We start from the raw sequence: 13391 nt of genomic DNA, 5'->3' as shown, positions 1-13391 counted from the left end.
CAAGCCAAAGAATCCCCAGTATCCAGAGATGATAAAGTGGCCAAAGTCACAATTCAACTGAACAACGTACTCATCAATGATGCACTTCTTGATGGAGGATCCATAAAGACAAATTTAGGAATTTTGGAAATTATTCGAGTCCCATTTCTTATAGGATTGGTTGGAAACTCGGTATTTTTGTGTAGTTTGAGCTAACATCTATTTGTTGGTGCACTCTTTGTGCCAATAGATTATATCTTGACACAATTATTTGGCATATTTGTTTGTAGTTGTATAGATACATATGTCAATGCAACAATATTGGAAGGACAAGGGAAACATGACACTAAACTTAATTGAGATTATACAACACCTTTCATATAAAGAAGATAATGTTAAATACTATCTCCACTTTGACACATTGAAGTAAAAACATGGGGTTTATTTAATTTGCCAAAAGAATTCTAAATATCATTATAAAAAGGAACCTTAGAAATGAGAGATCTCTAAAGGGTGTGGTGTTAGAAACAACAAAACAAAAAGTAAATCTCAATGACAGTAACAATATGCTAAGTTTACGATTGATCCACAGAAAAAAACCCATCTTAGACACTATATCAAGATTATAAATCATGATATATATGCTCAAATTTGAGGGATATTGAAGTAAAAACATGGGATGATAATGCCAAAGAACACTTGTTACATTCAATGAGATTGTTACATTCAAGTTTACAGTTCATCCGAAGACAAAAACCCTTCGTCAAGATAATAATTGAGTACAAATTGTATCTCAAACATAGCGTTTTCTCATGTATTGCTCCAATACATACAAAGTTTCTATATCATAAGCTGCTTCATTTACTAAAGTGTTGCAAGTATACTCCCGTTTGTTCTTTGCATAAATCCAACCAAGTAACCATGCGCTGATTGTTATCTCCAAAAAACTTTGAAGCTCCTCTATATTTTGATTCCACATCTTTGGAAAAATCAAGTAGGTTCCGGGCATATTCCACATTACATTGTAGAGGGTATCAAACACCATATTGGGGCATATGGGAATTTCCCACAAGTTTGGGACACGTGGTCAAAAGTTTGGATTAACCATAACTTGAACACCACTAATCCAAAAATGAGCGCTTTATAGCTCTTTAGATTCCATTTTTCAAGCGCTTTCCAATGATAGGTCATATGATAGGGTTTTGAGAAACTTACAAACATGTTATCCATGTCCCCTTTTTTAAATATTCAAAAATGGGAATTGGGAAATTCCCAAATTCACTAATATGGTGTTATCATAAAAAATTAGTGTGTTATTTCCATCCAGGTCATGAAAAATTCTCCATGCTACATCCAAGTTTTTGTGGTATACAAATCAATATCCAATAAGAAGATCCGTCTTTTGACATGCTGCATGCCCTACTACAACCTTAAACTTTAGATGGTGCCGAGGAAAGCACAACTCAAGAATGCGTCGAGTCCTTTGTAGTCTATTAGTACTCTAGATCCATACCTCAAACCATTGCATACAAAAATCAAGGAAAGTGAATGCATCTTTGTGAATCAAATGCCAAACACTTGTATTCTCTTCCACAAGATGCATATGTTTGGCCCAGTCTCGACATACATCACCATGTTGCATCTCAATGGTCTTAAGTAAAACACCATTGAGTTCAAGTATTGAAATACTCTTCTTTGTTTCCTTATTGTATCTAGGGGTGGTGGAACTCTTTTGCCTCTAGGTACATAAGTCACCAATGATTGGTGCCACCTCAGTAGTAAGTTTTCTGTACACTTGAAATCAAAGCTATATGCTTCAACATATCCTGTTGAAAACAAAATGTTTGGTTAATGTACATTCAAAATTTTGAATAAATATATTATGTGCCAACAACATAAATTCATCCATGATATGGATGGTCTTAAACCTTCATAGACAAATGCTCCAATACCTCATTAGTTCAACCAAAAAAATAAAAGAGCGAGTATATTCTCAATGCTAAATTTCATCAAATTTATTGAATATGATGTATAAAAGATTTTCACTATTGAGATAATTGAGTCTATCCAAATTAAATTATTATGATATTCATAGCCTTACACCTTGACAAGACAATATCTTCAATAAAAAACAAACACATCTTTATTGCAATCGAATTGCAAATATTGACAAAAGAGATAATCAAATGACAGTAAGTTTGAAGGCATTTGATTTCTTAATACAATAGTGTAAAGATTTGGCTCGTACAATCCAAAAATTAAACCCATCTAAGCACATTGTTTTGGCCAAAGCCTAAGTCTATCTTATGGGCTTTTAGGTACAAAATGGCTCCAAACATTCTGCACCCAACAAGTCTTGATATTTGTGCAGATCCCATACATCAAACTGCATGTTTAGACCTCAAAAATGGTTTCCTTCGACCTGCAGCAACAACTAGTATGGGTTAGGTTGGAATCTGATTATACTGTCACTCAATGTTTAATGAAACCAGACATTATCCTACCCATAAGCTCAAATAAGCCTTTTGTAACCTTGATATGTATGCTTTTGCTGCAACTCCACTTATGAGATGACCACGATCATATCCCAAGCGAGTAGCATAAGCAATAGCGTGTTGATCACTCAAAATCCTTCTTTTGTAACACACTTTTAACAAGCTTAGCTGGTCTTTGGATAGTAATGGTACTCCAGCTTTGGATGCCAACATTGCTAGATCCTTGCTTATAGATTCTACTTCTCTTTTTTCCCCTCTTGATTGGACATACTTTAGCTTATCACCATACAATGGTAAGTGTGGATGCAGAAGATGAGTTTTCCACTTCTTCTCGCAAAAATAGGGAGGTGAATTGGAGCCATTCTTCCAGTACATCTTAAAAATCGATAGATAAATTATGGCCATGTGTGATAGGAGATTGACCTAGCCGATTAAGCAAAATAATAGACCTAATGTCATTTGTATTATTTAGATTTAAAAGGTAGGGTAGAAGGTCATTGCACAGTACGTAGTCGTGCCCTCCTTGAAAACTTTCAGGGAAGAGACAGTTGTCTTTTGGATTAACACATCCCTTGAAAGGGCTATCATCAATAAGCAATGTATTCTTCTTATTGCAAATATCTTGGAATTGATTCCAAACCTTGAGTAAAGGTTTAAACATAGACTCAACAGTAGGCTTATCTGGCCTATACACTTTTCGAAGATTATGGATATAACATTCTTCTTGTCCCCACACCATAAAGAAATGATATTTCTTATGTGCATACTGCTCAAGAGTGTTTACATAGGCATAAACATTCTTGTGTAGCATGGTGGACCAAATACCAACATGAAAGTACTGGTAAATCTCATCCAAAAATTCAAAACACCCGGGGCGAATAACAACTGTGGTGCGACCAATATCAATTCGAATACAATTTGTTTGTGGATGCCTCTTCTTCTCCTTGTTGAGTAAAACTCCATTAAGATCAAGTATAAGTGCATGTTTCTTTATGGTGATTGCACGAGAAATATTTTCTGCATACAATACAGAAGAATGATAACACTTTAATGTGTTTACATACTTAACAATATTAAAACAAGTGATCCTATATTATCAATGAGAGCTAATTACAACAAAACATCCACAAGTTTACTTTCGTTTCATGCTCCCATACTCATCTATGACGATGGCTCCTAGACTTGATTGCATTTCCCTATTGATTGGTGAAGATTGAAATACTAATCTATCTCCATCTCTCTCAAAAGAATATAAACTTCCTAGAGGCCTACTCTTTTGTGTATCGGAACGTAGCTCCTCAATACGTTGCTCTATTTCTTGCGTACTTAACTTGTGATTGTTAGAAGCAGCTATACCAGCAAAAACAACTCTCGCTGAGAAACATACTTCTTAACACACAAAATTGCTGAATAAATCATCTTAAATAACATCCTATTGAAAAAGATATATCTTTAGTTTTCTTGGCACCCTCTGCCACCACAGAGTCCTTGATTTTAACTATTCTCTCTTTATTCGTAGCATATGTAGCCTCATCAATTTCTTCCACACCCTCTGCCATAGAGTCCTTGATTTCAACTATTTTCTCTTTATTTGTAGCATATGTAGCCTCATCCATTTGTTCAACAATCTCTTCTTTTCTCTCCTTGGTTGCAAAAGTCCCTTGAAGCTCTTCATTAACTTTATCTTTATTCTCACTAACCTCAACATTAACTTGCAAATTAGGAATGTCCTTAGTCTCTTTAGTCCTATCACTTGAAGGCCTTGAAGATGTTTGCAAGGCTGAATCATCGATGTGATCTACCTCCACCATGTTGTCTTCATTATTTCTAGCATTTAAATCATGAGAGTTGATCTCTCTAGTAGGGCTTTCATGATGATGTTCTAGTTGAGCAATGTTATCTTCGTCTTTTCCTTCTTTGTATATATCTGTAAGATTAAAATAAAATGCTATTACTTTTAGGATTTAAATAATACACCAAGGCTAATACAATACTAGTCATTTTTATATCTACACATATACTTTGTATCCAAACTTAGATTACTAAACTTCGATTGATGTACCATAATGAATTAGGAACCATAACATAAGAGTCAAACTTGAGTTTGAGCCTCACTTACAAGGGCAACGTAAAGATCGCTCAACTTGAGATTGTGCCTTGTGTTGGAAGACATCCCCAAGGTTGGACATAAGTGGAGGTACGGTTGAAACTTAAGTTTGAGCCTCATCGCTACACTAGGATATGGAGTAAGTGTAATTTCTTAATAGTAAGTGTGCGTCATCATTTGTATTAGGCTCAAACTTAATTTTGAGCCTCACTGCTACACTAGGATATGGAGTAATTTCTTAATAGTAAGTGTGCATCATCATTTGTACTAGACGTTGGCATGAAATAAAGGATAAATAGAATAGAAATATTCACTTTAATAGAAAAATGTCAAAAGTGAATCCAAAAAAGCCAATGTATTAATCAAAATACAAATAATTATTTCAACAAATCCACACTTTGAACAAAACCTATGGTAATATTAGTTGTTGATAAGCTCCTTTCAATGATCACCATTCGTTGTACATTCATAATAAGCACTATCAATGCACTTTTCTACCTTTCTTTGGTTGAGAGCTTGATGGGCTATGAGCATGGAAAGCCTTGTTGACATCTGTATCCCCAATCTTCTCAACGGCCATAGCAACCCCAACATTTGTAGCTTCCATGGCTTTTGCAGAATCCAATATATCATCACCATTCCCACCTTCATCATCATTTTCATGCCTTCCAATATCTTCAAAATTGTCTTCGGCATCCTCATTGAATAGAGCATCATTCCCTTGGTCCTCTTCATTCCTTTGCCCTGCATCTTCAAAGTCTATAGCATCCCCAACTTCTTTATCATCATCTGTGTCATTTTTGTTGTCAATATCATCACCTTCCTCTTCATCCTCTATACTTGGTGGGTCATCAATGTGAAGATTTTGAAGGTTCTCTTTTTCTACTTCATCTAGTGTTTGCTTTTTTGTGCCGCCACTTGCACCACACCACTCTTGCAAGGACGGGTGACCATCTAAAAGAGCAGAGCACTTTGATTCTAATGCCATCGCTTCCAAATCATCTTTGCATAAAGCAATACATCGTCTCTTCTGTAGCAAGCTCTCCTCTAGCACAACTCCACCACAATATATCTCTATAACATAGCTCTGTGTCAGGATAAAACCCTGTATGATGAGACCATCAATAAATCCTTTGTCGATGAATTCTCTATTTTGGACACTAGAGCCTGAGATGAATACATTTTTTGTGAGAACCTTATCAGTGGACTCAAACTTGTCAACCTTGCTGATGAAAAGAATAATAGTTGCAATCTCAACTGTTCCAGATGTCCAGGCATCATCTTTTTGTTTGTGGATCACGCCAAATTCATAGGGCACCTTTGTTGACTGGCTAGAAATCCCTTCCATAAGCATTCCAATGGTGATGAAATCAACAAAACACACAAGAATATATTCATATTGTGAGTTTAGTGTGTTCAAAGCAAGTGCCGACTTGGAGAAAAATTCTGATGAGAGCTACTCCTTTGTACCATGTAGGTCCATGATTGCCAGTTGAAATGGTACATGCTCTTCACTACAGAAGGCTATAATCTTTGTCATATCAAAACCCACCCCCCTAATTTTCCAAGGAATAGACTCTTGTTGAGATACAATACCCATAGATGCTCTATATAGGTGATTCAGTAAAGTTACTACACTTTTTGGAAGTGAATGATTTTTTTTTGAACGATTGAGAGCATCCCTAACAAAGGACTAGCTGTAGCTCCTCAATTGATTATACTCATACTCCTCTAGCTTATATGTCTCACACACCTGTTCCCAAGTCATCTTTTCCCTTGTCAGATCAAAATAGAAGGCAATTATTGCATCTTTGAGAACTCAATCTGTTTTTATTAGCTTCCAAGCCATCTCCTCCATATCCATTCTTTGATGGGTTTGCTTTCCCTTTTTAAGCAATATTCTCTTGTCAAGAAGTGATGTTTGAATGTCCAAAACTTCACTCTTTTGAAGGCTTAAAATGCACCTAAACAACGTTGGGCCTAGTGTGATTGTTCCTGGTGCCTGCTAAATTTGCCCACTCTTCAAAGTTGGAAGTCTGGGATTTTGATCAAGACCTTTAGTTTGAGTTTCGCCCTTTGTATTTGGTAGCAAGCCTTTTGCATAAAGCCTCATGATCTTAACCTTGTTCTGCCATACATCATCATCACATAGAAGCAAGTGTAAATCATTTTTGACAAAATTCTTATGTAGTGTGTGCTCCGTGGTCTCCACAAAGGCCTGCAAAGTTGCAAAGTAAGAAGTTAGCCCCCTCACTATAGATATCACAAAATATTAGAAGGAATTATACATCTATGGGTTTTCAATCATTTGGAGCTTATGCTCAAACTTAAGTTTGAGCCTCACTTGCAGTGCTAAACTAGTATATAATGGTGATGCTCGATCTTAGGTTTGAGCATTACCTCCGTATGCAAATCTAGCACTTGCAAGTGAGGCTCCAACTTAAGTTCGAGCCATAATTAGATATGCAAGTGCTACACCATCATAGAGAGGTGAGGCTTGAAGTTCAATTTCAAACCAAACTATTAAGTTTATGTAGTTTGAGAAGAAGCCTTACATGCATCTTTCTTATGCTACTGCTATACTTAAAACTATAGATCTATGAAGAAGTAAAGAAGAAGTAATGTAGGTCTATTATTTACCAAGATATAGCAAAGAATCAAACGAGTACCTTCTAAGACTCGTCCATCTTGGGTTGATTGACACCAGGCAAAGGTTTACTAGGATGATCGTTTGCATGCCATTGTGCTCGAGCTTGTAGAAGTTGATCGAGGAATGGCTCCTTTTGCATTGACTTTGCAACAGATAAATTCGCATCCTTGGAAATGTCACGATAAATCTTGGACGGGCAATTTACAATTATCTTTGATCTCATGAACCTGAATTGCTGATGCAGTGGAGGGGTCACTTTAGCCATATTTAGAGCTTGCAAGCTTTTTGCAGCACTAATGGAGTGTTGACCAGAGATAATCCAATATTCAACTTTATGAATATCTTCTTTTGCGAGTTTATCAAGGGGTTGTTTTGTAGCACGATTACAGGGCATCAAAGTTGCAAGTATCTCCTCTTGCTTTGTGTCCTCAATAAAGTCTTCGGTCAAAATATGAACCCAATCCTTATTTAACCTTCTATACACATAGTTTGAAGGAGCAGGATAATATTTCATCACATCAATGTTGAAGACCTCATTTAGACCAAAGGGATAATATCCCTTCTTTATTTCTAAAATGAGATAATTGCTTTGCTGCCCGTGTTTAGAGTCTCAACCTCCATTAGCTCGTCATCGGACGCATCTATCTCCTTTGAACCACTTGCTGGTTTTGTCCTTTGCCTCTTTAAAGAGATTTCTTGAACCTTTGTAGAGTGCTTTGCCTTTCTCTTCTTTGCAAGTGCTTGCTCCTCTTCTTGCACCTGAGAGCCTGCCATATCTTCAGCTGCTATTGTGCTTACATCAAGGACTTTTATTTTGTCACCCTCCTTTTTATGTTTTGAAGAAGTTGCACCATCATTTGTAGATGCTTCAAGTGCACTCTTCACTATGGCCCTGCCTTTTTTCTCCACAATTTTCCTAACTTGAGTGGTTGTTGTCTCCTTTTTAGGTACGGACTTTTTTCGTGAATCCAAAGCCTTCTTTGCATGCCTCATTGCTTTCATCAGGTCCTCCACATTATCCACCCCTGAGTCTTCTTGATTAGAAAAGTCAATGATCTTCAATCCTAACTTTACAATAGAATTGTCCTTTTCTAGTTTACTGCCAGTCATGTCTGCTGGGTGAAAAGTTTCCAATGATAAGCAAAACTTATTTGCTTTTGTAGTTTCTCCTTCTGGCAATACAGTGCATGTGAAGCATGGGTTTGCTATTGCATCCACATAATCCTTAGCGCCTACCACAATCCCCATATCTCCATATGATGTATCACCTTGAGACAGAAACAAATGGAGGACTCCTTTGAAGTTTGCACTAGCATCGTAGCTATCCACAAACCATTTTACTCCTTCTTTGTTACTCAATTCAAAGGTTTTATCCACCTTAATTCTAGGAGTGACACTTTTAGCTTGAGTTGTTGTTTCAAGAGCATCCAGAGTAAAGATTGGTGCACCATGTGGTTGCGAGGTAGCGGGCGCTCTGCTAGCTTCCATTCCTGTGAAGCAAAAAAAAAGTTTCAAAACCTTAGAAAAAAATGGATTTAAATGCTACATATCAAATCAAAACCTATCAAACTTAAGAAACTTAATGCATGCTACAAAAAGTTTTCTTGAATAGCAAGAGCCTCACTTGCATTTACTTAATCTATACAGAAGCTCGACTTAAGCTGGAGCCTAGATCCAAGTTGTGTACTCATATGCTAGGGGTACGCTAGCATAGAGAGACAAGGCTCAAACTCAAGTTTGAGCCTTAAGGCGAAGTTCCATGTATGGGAGGCTTGAACTTAAGTTGGAGTCTTAAGGGGCCGGGATACACTAGCATGGAGAGAAAAGGCTCAATCTGAAGTTTAAGCCTTAAGGGACCGGGATGCACTAGCATGGAGAGCAAAGGCTTTAACTCAAGTTCAAGCCTTGAGGCCAGAGTACACTAGCATGGAGAACAAAGGCTTAATCTGAAGTTCGAGCCTTAAGGCCAGTGTACACTAGCATCGAGAGCCAAGGCTCCAACTCAAGTTCGAGTCTTAAGGCCGGTGTACACTAGGCTTCAACTCAAGTTTGAGCCTTAAGGCCGAGGTGCACTAGCATGGAGAGCAAAGGCTCAAACTTAAGTTCAAGCCTTAAGGGGCCGGGGTGCATTAGCATGGAGAGCAAAGGCTCAATCTGAAGTTCAAGCCTTTACTAGTGCATTAGCATGGAGAGCAAAGGCTCAATCTGAAGTTTGAGCCTTAAGGGACCGGGATGCACTAGCATGGAGAGCAAAGGCTCAAACTGGAGTTCAAGCCTTAAGGAGCCGGGGTGCACTAGCATGGAGATCAAAGGCTCAATCTAAAGTTCGAGCCTTAAGGGACCGGGATGCACTAGCATGGAGAGCAAAGGCTCAAACTGGAGTTCGAGCCTTAAGGGACTGGGGTGCACTAGCATGGAGAGAAAAAGCTCAATCTGAAGTTCAAGCCTTAAGGGACCGGGATGCACTAGCATGGAGAGCAAAGGCTCAATCTGAAGTTCGAGCCTTAAGGGGACGGTGTGCAGTAGCATGGAGAGCAAAGGCTCAAACTCAAGTTCGAGCCTTAAGGCCATAGTACACTAGCATGGAGAACAAAGGCTCAATCTAAAGTTCGAGCCTTAAGGCCAGTGTACACTAGCATCGAGAGCCAAGGCTCCAACTCAAGTTCGAGCCTTAAGGCCGGTGTACCCTAGCATGGAGAACAAAGGCTCCAACTCAAGTTCGAGCCTTAAGGCCGTACACTAGCATCGAGAGCCAAGGCTCCAACTCAAGTTCAAGCCTTAAGACCGGTGTACACTAGCATGGAGAACAAAGGCTCCAACTCAAGTTCGAGCCTTAAGGGGCCGGGATGCACTAGCATGGATAGCAAAGGCTCAATCTGAAGTTCGAGCCTTAAAGGACCGGGATGCACTAGCATGGAGGGTAAAGGCTCAAACTCAAGTTCAATCCTTGAGGCCAGAGTACACTAGCATGGAGAGCAAAGGCTCAATCTAAAGTTCGAGCCTTAAGATCGGTGTACACCAGCATCGAGAGCCAAGGCTCCAACTCAAGTTCGAGCCTTAAGGCTGGTGTACAGTGGCATGGAAAACAAAGGTTCCAACTCAAGTTCGAGCCTTAAGGCTGGTGTACACTAGCATCGAGAGCCAAGGCTCCAACTCAAGTTCGAGCCTTAAGACACTGGCATGGAGAACAAACGCTCCAACTCAAGTTCGAGCCTTAAGGGGCCGAGGTGCACTAGCATGGAGAGCAAAGGCTCAATCTGAAGTTCGAGCCTTAAAGGACTGGGATGCACTAGCATGGAGAGTAAAGGCTCAAACTCAAGTTTAATCCTTGAGGCCAGAGTACACTAGCATGGAGAGCAAAGGCTCAATCTGAGTAAAGGCTCAAACTCAAGTTTAATCCTTGAGGCCAGAGTACACTAGCATGGAGAGCAAAGGCTCAATCTGAAGTTCGAGCCTTAAGGCCGTACACTAGCATCGAGAGCCAAGGCTCCAACTCAATTTCGAGCCTTAAGGCCGCCGGTGTACACTAGCATGGAGAACAAAGGCTCGAACTCAAGTTCGAGCCTTAAGGCCGGTGTACACTAGCATCGAGAGCCAAGGCTCCAACTCAAGTTCGAGCCTTAAGACCGGTGTACACTGGCATGGAGAACAAAGGCTCCAACTCAAGCTCGAGCCGTAAGGGGCCGAGGTGCACTAGCATGGAGAGCAAAGGCTCAATCTGAAGTTTGAGCCTTAAAGGACCGAGATGCTTTAGCATGGAGAGTAAAGGCTCAAACTCAAGTTCAAGCCTTGAGGCCAGAGTACACTAGCATGGAGAGCAAAGGCTCAATCTGAAGTTCAAGCCTTAAGGCTAGTGTACACTAGCATCGAGAGCCAAGGCTCCAAATCAAGTTCGAGCCTTAAGGTCGGTGTACACTAGCATTAGGGCCAATTTGGACAAGAAAAGGGCTGTCTAAGGATCTAAAAAGGGGCAACTTAAAAAGGCTTGGAAAGGTAGACATCTCAAGCATAAGATTTTTGATAAAGTAAATCTTATTTTGATCTACAATTCCAAGCTGGGACCTCACCCTAGACAACTCAAAATCTGATGGATAGGACCTTTCATAGTAAAAAACCTAGTCAGCCAGAATTTGTTTATCTTAGAAAACTTGGATGGTAGACCTTTTTCAAAGATATTGCATGACTTCAAGATGACCAAATACAAGGATCGACCAGGGGTAATTACACTCGAAGAGGAAGAACCGAAAGACCAAGAGTCGATCTGGAGCATATGCTATGGCATGATCTCACTAGTGGAGGTGGATGCGGAAAATTCAAAAAACCACAAAGCTGTGAAGGGTGGCCACTTCGCAAGGGTGTCCAAATTGAAAAAGCTCACATCTCCACAACCAATCAAAGCCACAACAATAAACAAGCAAGTGTCCAAGTGTGCCCTAGCCCGATCCATATCAACAACTCAAAAGGCCATGATGTCAGCATAAGCAACTGCATGAAAGACAAGTGTCACAATATCATTAAAACTCTACTCACAAATAAGACGGGAAGATATCAAGAATGCTTTAATATCATTAATCCAAGACGGTGAACATGATATGACTCAAGGCTCACATCATCTTGAAAATTGGAAAGAAAAAAATGACAACACCCCAAAAAAGGAAGCAAAAAAGATAAAACGTCGCAAAAGAACACAAGGAGTCTAAACATGCACATTCACAATCTTTCCTCTTTCTCACAACGATCAGACCCATCTGCAGCACTCTCTCAGAAGACAATGCCATGCTAAAGATCAAGAAGTCTCTAAGGCTAGACAAAATGCCTGAGAAAAGCCTCTCCATACCCATGATCATCCTTGACATGAAGAAGAAAGAACATCAAGAGTGGGCAAAGAAGTGTGGGTTTGAAAAACTCTTGGAACACCAGTGGGAAGAGTTGCACATTCCCAAGAATGAGGGGCAACTGATAAATCATTTTTTGGACACCAACACAACACACATATAGGGGAAGGAGCCCATAAATGTTTCCAAGCTCGTAGTGCATCATGCACTGGGAATTTGAATGGATGGAGCAAAGGTCACAAACTTGAAACCGAGGGTGGAAGAAGAAATTCCAAAGACTGAAAACATACACCAAATGAAGGACGTGGTGGATGAAACCCTATGGGAAGAGTTCATCTTTTTCTTGCAAAACATCATGTTCATGGGAAATATGGAGAGTATGTCCAATAAAAACTACACATTGCTTAGAGCAACAGAAGCAAGAGAAAAAATAAATTGAGCTGCCATTTACAAAGAAAATATGGCAAAGAGGACAGCCACCTAGGCTAAGGAGAAACAACCCACAGTAGTACATGCACACCTCAAACCGACTGCTTAGGATACCAGGTCAGTGGGACAAGAGAGGTCTATGCCAAAAAACAACATAAGGAAGCCGAAGGTTCCTTGAAAGCTGCCAAGGTGACTTTGAGTTCATTTGAGGATGACATATATGATAAGGAGGAATGGCAGAAGATTGCCCAGATAGCCAACAAGAAAATAGAACACATAATAGATGAAGAGATGGTGCCTGACCTAGAAGAGGTCAAGAAACAAAAAGTAGAAGAAAGAATAAGGGAGCTCAAGGAGAGACATAAGCAAAAAGTTGTGGCGGAAGCTGAAAAGAAGAAGAAGAAGCTTGAAGATGGGGAAAAGAAAAGGAGGAATAAGAAAAGAGAAGGAAGGAAAAAGAAGAGAAGAAGACGAGACAAGGAAAACAATAGAAAAATAGAGAAGAAGCAGCCCAAAAGAGGAAGCTTCCCACAAGAACAGAAGTTGTCATACTACTGGAACTCCAACCTTGGGTGGCGACTTTGGTGGCAGAGAAGGTGGAAGAAGGCTAAAGCCACAACTTCAAGCTACACGGAGTGTTGGAAGAAAAACTCCCCAGCCAATAGCTACATACAAACAAAGGGCTGATGTCCGTGGCCCAAAACATCCTCTCTTAGGCTCTCTCTTCGATGGAGGAGTATGAGATGAAGGCCTGGAGCACAATCAATCAGATTTATCCCCTAAACCATAAAAAACATGGATGCTAATGAATGCTAAAGCTAAAGCCAAAGATTTAAAGAGCAAATCATAGATGATGGCACAACAAAACAAGGAGATGCAAAAAAAAGTTTGCCATG

Source organism: Cibotium barometz, chromosome 25 (assembly GCF_041138505.1).
Source record: "Cibotium barometz isolate CiBa-2024 chromosome 25, ASM4113850v1, whole genome shotgun sequence".
Classification (NCBI taxonomy): Eukaryota; Viridiplantae; Streptophyta; class Polypodiopsida; order Cyatheales; family Cibotiaceae; genus Cibotium; species Cibotium barometz.
The sequence above is the reverse complement of the archived record's forward strand: the minus strand, read 5'-3'. Positions refer to the sequence as shown.